Source organism: Capsicum annuum, chromosome 2 (genome assembly GCF_002878395.1).
Source record: "Capsicum annuum cultivar UCD-10X-F1 chromosome 2, UCD10Xv1.1, whole genome shotgun sequence".
NCBI lineage: Eukaryota > Viridiplantae > Streptophyta > Magnoliopsida > Solanales > Solanaceae > Capsicum > Capsicum annuum.
In genome coordinates, this window is record NC_061112.1 from 96,806,633 (window position 1) to 96,817,535 (window position 10,903).

Genomic DNA, 10,903 nt, shown 5'->3' on the forward strand with positions numbered 1-10,903 from the left:
AAATAGAGTTTGTGCGTAGTGTGAAAATTCCCCCTCTATACAGTGAGGTGTGTGTGAGTATGTATGGTTGCTGCCTGTATTTTATTAAGAGAAAAATAGAAAAAATATGAGTGGGGTAGGGGGTTGGGTAGAGTAGTAAGGTGGGTAAGAGTGTGAGTAGTTAGGATAAGGTGAGGTGGTTAAATTTGATAGGGTACATGGTTAGGCAAGGATGAATGGGTAAAGTTAACTTTTGGAGGGGACAAAATTACATGTCTATATCATGCCCCTCTGTGGATGTAAACTCAAAGTGTTTTCAAACAAAGAAGTAGACAATGAGACAGAATTTTATCCCGACCGTTACTTAAAACAAAGAAACAAAAGGAAGAAGGGCAATCGAGTTTCGATTTTGGGCATTCTACCTATCTCAAGTTATGTAGGAGTCAAGTCACACGTAACTCTAGAGCTGACAAGGAAAGAGACCATACTGAGTTGGAAAGTCGAGTGAGGCCTATCGAGGTTCTGATCCGCGGCTCTGTCATTATATCAAAAATGAAATTACAAGTTAAAAATATAACTGACATTACAAAAATCCTATCTATGCAGCTTCTCTTGACTCTTGACTTGAGTCTTCAATGCTTTCAAAAGTGATGAATGATTTGATTTTCATTGGATTAAATTTGAGAATAATTCTTTCTCCATACAAAATCTGGTGTTGGAGATGAACTCAAAAATTGACCATGTTTTGTCGGTGGTACAATTTCTTCGCTTTGTTGCTTAACTTTTAATTTCTTCATTCTGTTCTCCAGGCGGGCCCCTGAATTGCTATTTTTTTAATCTGTTGACTTTTAATTTCTTCACCTTGTTGCTTGACTTTTAATTTCTTTATCCTATTCTTCAGGCGAGCTCCTAACTTGCAATTTCAACACCCCATTCTTCGGGCGGGCTCTTGAATTTCAATGTCATCACCCTGTTCTCCAAGAGGGTTCCTAAAATCAAAATCAAAACTAGAACAAACATTATCCCAAACAAAGATTATTATAAAGAGAGATTCCATTTTCAGTAAAGTAAAGTCCTATTTTCTAGGAGGGTGCAAAAGTGAAGTTCCAAATAACAGGAATTAAATTTTTGCCCAGTTTTTCATCAAAAACTTGTATGGGCGTCAAACTCAATCACAACTATTTGCAAAATGCGTAATGCAAAGGTGAATCAAGACTCTGATCAATAAATGCATCTCTTGAGGATAAAATTAAATGACCAAGACTAGGAAGTGCGTCTTCTAAAAAATAGAGTGAGGAACTCTAACTAGAAAGTGCTTCTTCTAGAGATAAAGGTTTAAGTTAGGAAGTGTGTCACCCGACAAATGAAAAAATTGAATACCCTGACAAGGAAGTGCATCTACTAAGGATTAAGTGGAATGACTCGACTAGAAAGTGCATCTTCTAGGAGTAAAAGCTTAAATTAGGAAGTGTGTCACCTAGCAAGCCAAACTTGAATTACCCATACAAGGAAATGTGTCTCCTAAGGGTTAAGTGAAATGACTCGACTAGAAAGTGCATCTTCTAGGGATCAAGGCTTGAGTTAGGAAGTGTGCCACCTAACAAGTGAAATTTTAATACCTAAATAAGAAAGTGTGTCTCCTAAGGTTCAAGTGGAATGACTCGACTAGAATGTGCATTTTCTAGGAGTAAAGGCTTAAGTTAGGAAGTGAACGACCTATTAAGCGAAACTTGAATTACCCTGACAAGGAAGTGTGCCTCCTAAGAGTTAACTACTCAACTATAAAGTACATTTCCTAGGAGTAAAAGCTTAAGTTAGGAAGTTTGTCTCTTAATGAGCGAAAATTTGAATACCCAACAAGGAAGTTTATCTCCTAAGGATCAAGTAGAACGACTCAAATAGAAAATGCATTTTCTAGGAGTCCAGGCTTAAGTTAAGAAGTGAACCATCTAACAAATGAAACTTGAATACCTAACAAAAAAGTGTGTCTCCTAAGGGTCAAGTGGAATAACTCGACTAGAAAATGCATTTTCCAGGAGTCAAGACTTAAGTTAGAAAGTGCATCACCTAACAAGCAAAACTTGAATTACCTAATTAAGAAAGTGGGTCTCCTTACAAATGCCACTTGAATTACCCATATAAGGAAATACGTCTCCTTGAATACCAACAAAAAAAGTGTGTCTCCTAAGGGTCAAGTGGAATAACTCGACTAGAAAATGCATTTTCCAGGAGTCAAGACTTAAGTTAGGAAGTGCATCACCTAACAAGTAAAACTTGAATTACCTAATTAAGAAAGTGGGTATCCTTACAAATGCCACTTGAATTACCCATATAAGGAAACGTGTCTCCTTACAAATATCGCTTGAATTATCCAAACAAGAAAATGCGTCTCCTTACAAATGCTACTTAAATTACCTCGACAAGGAAATATCTCTCCTAAAGATTAAATGGAGGACTCAACTAGAAAGTACGGCTTCTAGGAGTGAAGGTTAAATTTAGGAAGTGCATCACCTAATAAATGAACTTGAATTACCCAGTCAAGGAAGTGTGTCTCCTAGGGGTCAAGTGGAATGACTCAACTAGAAATTGCATTTTCTAGGAGTTAAGATTTAAATTAGGAAGTGCATCACCAAACAAGTGAAACTTTAATTACCTAATTAAGGAAGTGTGTCTCCTTACAACTGCCACTTGAATTACCCAGACAAGAAAATATGTCTCCTTACAAATGTCGCTTGAACTACCCAAACAAGGAAATGGGTCTCCTTATAAATATCGCTTGAATTACCCAAACAAAGAAATACGTCTCCTTACAAATTTTACTTAAGTTACCCAAACAAAGAAATACATCTCCTAAAGATTAAATGGAAGGACTCAACTAGAAAGTACGGCTTCTAAGAGTGAAGGTTCAATTTAGGAAGTGCATCACCTAATATATGAACCTGAATTACCCGGTCAAGGAAGTGTGTCTCCTAGGGATATTGGATTATGAGCTTTTACCATGGTTTTGATTACCAAATCGGTAAAGCAACGTTGCCTCTTGCATTTGTAGAAGTAAGAAATTATGGCCTTTGATGTTTAAGCTTTGAAATCCTTATTTGAAGGTAACATGTGTTCCTGTTTCATACAAAGAAAACTTGTGAGTTTAAAAACATGGTGGTTAGCTTGTGGTTTAGCTTTTGAGGTGAATTCTCTTGCATTTGTCACTTCTAATCTTGCTTCCAATCATTAGCATATGTATTGAGTTGCTGCACCATTGATCAAAACTCAGATTATTAAGAGTGACTCTGAAACAAACACAATATCTCTTTTTTGCTATGTTCCTCAGATAAATCCTTTAAAACTTTGTATTTCCATGAGTTTCAAGACTTATCTGTTGACAAAACTTTCTGCATGCCTTATTTTGGCTCACAATCATGTCTCTTTCATGTGCTGGCCCTTTGTCTTACTTTGTGCAATTAAAGAAGTTGGTAGCCAGTTTTGAAATCTTTTATCACTTGCTTTGACATTTGTTTGACTCAAAGACACAAGAAAAATGACTTTCTATTTGAATAACTAACTCGAAAAAACAAAAATAAAAATATAAAGAAGAAAGAACAGACAATGAATGTCCATTGAAACAAAGAAAAGGAAAATTTATCTGAAAGTGATAGTCAACTCTAATGATTATGACATACATTTTGGATTAAGTTGTCTGATCTTTCCATCCAAAATTTTGTCAATTGTTGTTGAGTTAATGGTCCTGAAATTGAGTTACTTTCTTGGGTCAATCGCACTTGGAGACCTCATTCAGTTAGTGACTCCTTAAAGAGTTTTCGTCAATAAGTTTATTTTATTTTCTTTCTCTCAACTCTCCATTGTCCTATAGTGTCTGTGAGGGTTTTCACCAATGAGACTCTCATATTTTCATTCTCTCAACTCAGAATCGTCTTACGGTTCCCGTAAGGGTTTTCACCGATAAGACTCTCATTTTTATTTCTCTTCTGATTACTTATGCTGAGGAAAACAAGTAGTTTCCAAAATGCATCATTATATGCATTGCATGCTTAGCCTTATCATTCTCAACGATTGATCTGAAGGTCTTTCTTTGGTTGTAACTTGACTTTTGGATAAGGTTAGAAAAAAAATGGCATGAGGCCCAAACGACACTTGAAGTGGGGAGAGACTTACAACTTTTGGAATTGACTCAAACAATGAAAATTAATCCATGCCCCACTTTCTTTAACTGGGTAATTCTAAATTGTTCGTTTAGTTGGGCTGAGCCCAAAGTAGGGCTGCCTACGTATCTCACCTTCGAGAGAGGATAATCAGGTCACACGTAGTTCCGATAATTTATTCTTTTGCTTGACTCTAATTTATTTATTTATTCTCTTTTATTGGCTTTTTTTCTCTTTAAAACTTTGTCTGACCCTATTTTTCTTGATACTCATCACTTTTCTTTATTTTTGACACATTTGTCTTCTCTTTTTTTTCTGACTCCATTCTTTTACTCACCACTTTTTCTTGAACTTTGTTGACTCTATATTGATTCCAAAAGAGGGGTATGAAAGAAAATAGAATTAAAGTTCAAACGGGGTAAACAAAGGATGACACAATGTTTGGATAGCAAAATGAAATGTCTTCGCCATATCAATCCTTGAAAATGCAAGTACATATCATGCAATATGACAGTGAAAGATGAAGATCATTTGTGACATTTTTTTACAGCACTAACTTTAACTGAGTCTGTGTGTCACTACTTCTTCTACGCTTGTCCAGTTATACAACTCCACCTTTATTGTACATCTTTTACATCGAATGACTCATGCTTTTGTGGAGTTGATTTTCTTTCTATTCCTTTTGATATAGGATCACGCATTCATTGTTTAACCTAATTGAGACATGTCTTTCAATTGATGATCAAGTTATTCTTGTAATTCTCAAAATAATTGCCTTAATTTTCAAAGAAGGCTTCAACTTGGTCACCCAATGTCTCAACACTCTTCCTATTTTCTCAGATGCCTTTTTCTAACTTTAGCCCTCTGATTCAAAGTTCATGCTTAAGCTGGATTTTAAGATCTACCTAAAAATTCTGCAAGCATGTAATATCACTTAAACTAACCTAAAATGCACTATGTAAAAAAACAACAACACATATTTAAAACACAAAGGGAAAAGGGACACTCCATTTAGTTAAAATGAAAGATAGAAGGGTTTGAATATAAACGACAAAGGGACAAAACAAGATAGATCCCGAACTACAATCGTGAAATAATTCAGATAATAGAAAAGAAAACAAACAAAATATCAGACCTCTTCCTAGTAGGGAGAGGAGTGACTTCTCAATTGCTGACATCTTAGCCACTGGTTTGCATATCAGCATGACTAGAGCTTCCACCACTGTCAGACACATTCTCTTCAACAAATAAATTTTGGATCTCCATGCTTAACTCATTACTTTCCACATATTTTTCATTACCATGCGTTGATGAAAGATTCTATGTGACCTTTGTAGTGTCAATGTTTTGCACTACGATCAATTTTTCTTTAATCATCCTTTTTATTTCTCTTTTCAAAGCACTACAACCTTCAATACTGTGACCCTAAACATCAGAATGATATACACATCGTACATGAGGATCAAAATTTCTTGAATGAGGTCAAGAGTACACTTAAAGAGAGGAGTAATCATGTCCAACTCTCTCAATCTCTGGAATAAACTAGCATACGATTTTCCAATTGGTGTAAACTTATCCTTTGACTTCCTCCTCTTTGCAAACTCTGATATCGGTTGAACCTTGGACTTAGAAGTTCCTTGGTAAATATGTGGGGGCCGAGGATGATGTTGAGGGACCGGTGCACGTCATTGTGGATAAGAAGACAGATGAGTATACTGTTGTGCATTGTTCAAAGAATACTGAGGAAGTAGAATGGAATATCTGAATTTTGCAAAGAGGAACCTTGTTGCAGGTGAGCATATGGATTTGAAGTGTAAGATCGGGATTAAGACTGACAATATTGCTGATTTGGACCTCTCGAGCTTTGCTTTGCCCTGGAATGACAATAGATACATTTTCCTTCTTCTTTCCTTCAATCCCCCTCAACTGATGGGAATATCGTTCCAAGTGTTTTACAAAATCCTCGTACCCATCATATTCCTCAAATTTTGATACCTCAAAGTTAGGAGGGAATTTAACATTTGAAGACATGCCCCAGTCCTTATATGCAAAATCTTCATAATTCGTAAGTCCCAGAGAATTTTTCGTAGCCTTTTCTGTGCTCTTCATTTTCCTAGCCAGTTTTTCTTGCTCTTCTTTCATGTCAGACTTCTTGGTAAAAAAATTTAGTGGTCCAATTAACATAGATGTGGGCTCAAGAGTATAATAGTGATCATCAAGAGTATTAAACATTGACTCACTAGCAGATTGGGGAAGCATAATCGCCAGACGAAAATCCAAAGTGGAAGCTTCAGTAGAGGGTTGAGCAACAGAAGCAGAGACGATAGGTTGTGATATCAATATGGTAGATTTACACTGAAGAGCTAGAGAATGAGTGACGGAAGCATTAGGATGCTTTTGGCTTGGACTAAATTCTGAGGCATGTTATGGCGCATAACCAACAGCAGAAAATTGGCCTTGCAATTTTGGTGAAAAACTCAAGGTATTTGTAGGGTCAATAGTGGAAAATAGAGAAGGAGGCAGCCCACTGGCCCAAGCTCGATACATTTCCATCATTTGTTGCCTCAAACTCACAATCTCTTACATTAAACTTTTATTTTCCTGACTTTTTGTCTGATCCATGATGTCACTCTCTATATTCTTGCTGGACATGACTCTCTTCCCTGGATTTTTTGTAATATAGAGGACCAACTAAAATTTCACAAACCAACCACCTTAAACTAACTGAATAAGAAATAACAAAGGCGTTAGAATGCAAGACTTTTTCAAAAACTCTTTATTTTTTTGCTCTTTTTTTTTCTTTTGAAAAGATCACCAAACCCAAAAAGGGCGTCTACGTATCTCACTCCCGGGAGAGGAGAATCGGGTGTGCACAATTTGTGTAGTTTGACCAAAAAAAGTCCAATCAAACTCTCTTTCTCTTTCTTTTCTTTTTCTTTTTCTTTTTCTTTTTCTTTTTCTTTTTCTTGAAACTTTAAGAAGAAAAGAAAAAAAAATTGTCAAAAGGATTATCGAAATTTTTTTTGAATTTTTTCAGCTTTAAAATTCCTATACAAAATGAAACCTATGATTACCAAAGAAATATCTTTTTGAATTTTCGATTTGCATTTCATATGAAAAGAAACTTGAAACTATCAGAGGAAAATATTTTTTGTAGTTTTTTTAAAGATATCTATGAAACACCTACTCTAAATGGTGAGTGAAGAAAATCTTTTTGAATTTTTTAAATTAGATCACTGAATCCACGAAAGGTTGCCTACGTATCTCACTCTTGAGAAAAGAGGATCAGGTGAGCATATTTTGTCCAGATTGGACAATTAAATATTAAACAACTGACTGAACCTTGACTTGAGAGACACGATCACAAACAGAAGATGAAAAACGTCAATAAAATCTTTTTTGAGTTTTCAATTTAACACTTAACATAAAAAATGACACCAACAAGTATGAAAGGAAGATCTTTTTGATATTTTTGTTATATGAAATGTGCAAAACTTCTACCATTTTTTTTTAATTTTTCTTTTATAAAAAGCTCCTATTGAAAAAATATCTATTGATAATTTCAAATTATGAATTTTTGTTAAAGAGAACAAAAGGAAAATCATTTTGATGTTGTTTTTATTTTTTTGAGAAAATGAGTACAAAAGGTGAAGAATCTTTTTTGAATTTTTAAATTTTAGAAAACAAAACCATAAAAGAATCTTTTTTGAATTATTGGATTGTAGAAAACAAAACCATAAAAACTCCTAAAAACTACAAAAAAAAAAATTGACTCACTTTTCTCTCTTTTTCTTCTTTCCTTTTTTTTTTTTGAACTTTTTCTTGTCTGCACACTTTCTTTTAATTCTAGCACATGATTTTCTCAAATCAGTCCATTAAATGACCCTGTTATCCTTAAATATGCAACAATTAGCACGTAAGGATGCTTTAGGGATGAGTCTCCTACAAAGGACCAAGTGGGTCCCGCTAGGTCTCAATATGATGCAGACAAGAATGACATAAAGGCTGACCTAGGCTGGGGTCCACTAACAAGGTTGTTTGGGGAGCGTATGGTCGATAGTGGCTGCGAGAGCTTTCCCCTACTCCATACGTCTGACGGCTCCTCCTCCTAAAATAAGAGTGACTCAACTAGAGTTTGGGTACATGACGTGTACTCCGGGACTTGTTGCGAAAAATTAACTCGGGGTAATGTATATGATGTCAGATATAAAGTGGTAACACATAAGAGAAAAACTGTAAATACGTAACACGTAAGCACTCAACAATGATAAAATAATAACATACGATAACAAACACAAAGTGGCTATACACATATAGTGTCACACTAAGCCGATACAACTCAAAAAATAAGTTCGAATTCTGAAAATCCCCAACAGAGTCGTCAGAGCTGTCATACCCCTTTTTTTTTTTTTACCAAAAATGATTAGATTTTAAGTTCGAAAAGGGTTTTATTATTAAGTGACAAAAGAAAATAAGTTGTTTCAAAAAGAATTTTTAACAATCAAAACTCAGAGTTGTTAAGTCACCTTTGGAAATCTTTTTTTCAAAATAATTTTGGACTCTTAAAAACTGATTTGCGAACAGAGATTCCAATTAAGGAATTCTGTTGACCGAGGGGAAGGTGTTAGGCACCCCTCAATCCCGTGGTATGACCACGGTCGCTTTGTGGAGTATATCGGCTAGTACGACACTATAAAATGCATAAACCAAAGAAAACACACAATACAAATAACAAACAATCAAACAGTCAAAACTCCAAGATAGTGTCCAGTCCAATTTATTACAAACCAAAATAAAAATGTTGAAATTAAAACCTAAACTATTCTAACTATCCTAGCTATGCTTTACTCGATCACTAGCCTCTTTTACGTACATGATACTTCGGGGCATTCTCCGATGAATAAGTACAATGTGCCTCGAGGCATTCCCCGGCCAAATGAGTACAATTGATCCAAATGCGGTAAATTAAACCATTCAACAAATATTTCAAACATTTCACAATCTTCAAGTTCTAAATTAGTCTACCCGAGCATACCGTTTGACTACCCAATTCGATCTATCATGGTATTATCACATTCAACGACATCAATGAATCAAAACAACTAACGCTTGCTTTTTATCAATTTTTAATTTCCACTCCAAAATTTAACCCAAGGTTCCCACGTAACAATTCACAATTTCTATTTTTCAACAATCCACAATCACTATCAATGAAATCATATGACAAATCAAAATCACCAAATATTCAGATCATATCATGCTTCACACAAATCAATCACATATAATTAAATTAAAAATGAGAAGAGATAGAATTGGACCTCCGATCAAGCTTTTATTCTGCAAGGTGTGCTACTGAAAGATGAAACCAGATCCAAAAACCTCAAATCGAATCTCAAACCACCAACTCGATATACCCTCTTATTCCATTTTTCGTCGACCCGAATCAAATACCCTCTCTTCATTTTACTGTCCACCCTTCCCGTCTCCGATCTCGCCTCCTTCTATATTGTGTGTGTGTTTTCTGGTGAGAGTCTCTTTTTATTTTGCTGTGTGAGTGTGTATGTATATTGTCTATGGAAGATTGGAAAACGGAGTTTGTGCATAGTGTGAAAATTCCCCCTCTATACAGTGAGGTCTGTGTGAGTATGTATGGTTGCTGCCTGTATTTTGTTAAAGGAAAAATTGGGAAAAACGTGAGTGGGATAGGGGATTGGGTAGGATAGTGAGGTGAGTAGGAGTGTGAGTGGTTAGGATAAGGTGAGGTGATTAAATTTGATTGGGTCGGGTATTAATTTGTTAGGAATTTTATAATTTTTGTCCTTTTGTTAAGGATATCACATGAGGGTAGGGTACATGGTAAGGCGAGGATAAATAGATAAAAGTTTACTTTTGGAAGAAACTAAATTAGGTGTCTACAAAAATAACATTGTCGCCCTACAGTGCAACAGATCACAATCAAATGACATCTCCTTTGGTAAGTTTATTGTTCCTTAGTCATTATTTACACTATTGTCTACTTAACTGTATAATCACTTTATCAAATATTTTAGCTTCAAAGAAAAGCAAAAATTCTCCAAGATGTGCAACAGATAATCCAACCAACCAACCAATTGATGAAGTTGTTGGTCCTTCAAATAAGAAAAGAAAAGTCAAGGACAAACTTGTTGCATCTTTAAAGAGGTCTGTCAAAAATAATACTGCTGCTTCTAGCATAGTTCAGAAGCATGTTGCACCTTCAAGAGCATTTGTTGATGAAGATGAAACTGAAGATGAGCTTGAAGGCCCTTTCTTAGGCCTAGGCTTTATCTAAAGCTAAGACTAGACTTAAAATGAAGAAGTTACAACAAAAATCAACTAGTACAAGGAAGATCAACTTCAGTGGTGATGAAAATAGTGTTAGTATGCCTACTAATCTGCCGTACTCACCAAGAAAGACGACTTGAAAAGGCAAAGCTTGTGTTACATCAAGTTAGTTGGCAATAGAAAATGAGAAAAATATCGATAAATTGAAGGCAAATATGGACAAACATTAGGGAATGACACTTGTGTATTATTTAGTGATTTTAAGTTCTTTAGGATGTTATGTAATGGTATGTCACAATGAAATTTCTTATTTTGATGTTGTATTGTGAATCAATCTTGAACTTGACTATATTGGTTCACTTCCAAAACATTGGGTGCTTATTATCTTCAAAATATTTAATGCTTTTTATCTAAACTGTTTTGATGTTTTATTTTGAGAGATGAATACAATAATGAGTGTGCAATTC

At 35.1% G+C, this 10,903-nt stretch overlaps 1 long non-coding RNA gene across 1 annotated transcript; it reads right to left on the minus strand.

Moving 5' to 3' along the window:
- Nucleotides 1–467: 467 nt before the first annotated feature.
- LOC124895911 lies at nt 468–5,217 on the minus strand. Its single transcript, XR_007052075.1, has 2 exons — nt 2,977–5,217; nt 468–968 (listed from the first exon to the last, which is right to left on the minus strand). It is a non-coding gene; the product is annotated as an uncharacterized LOC124895911 (long non-coding RNA).
- Nucleotides 5,218–10,903: the final 5,686 nt, after the last annotated feature.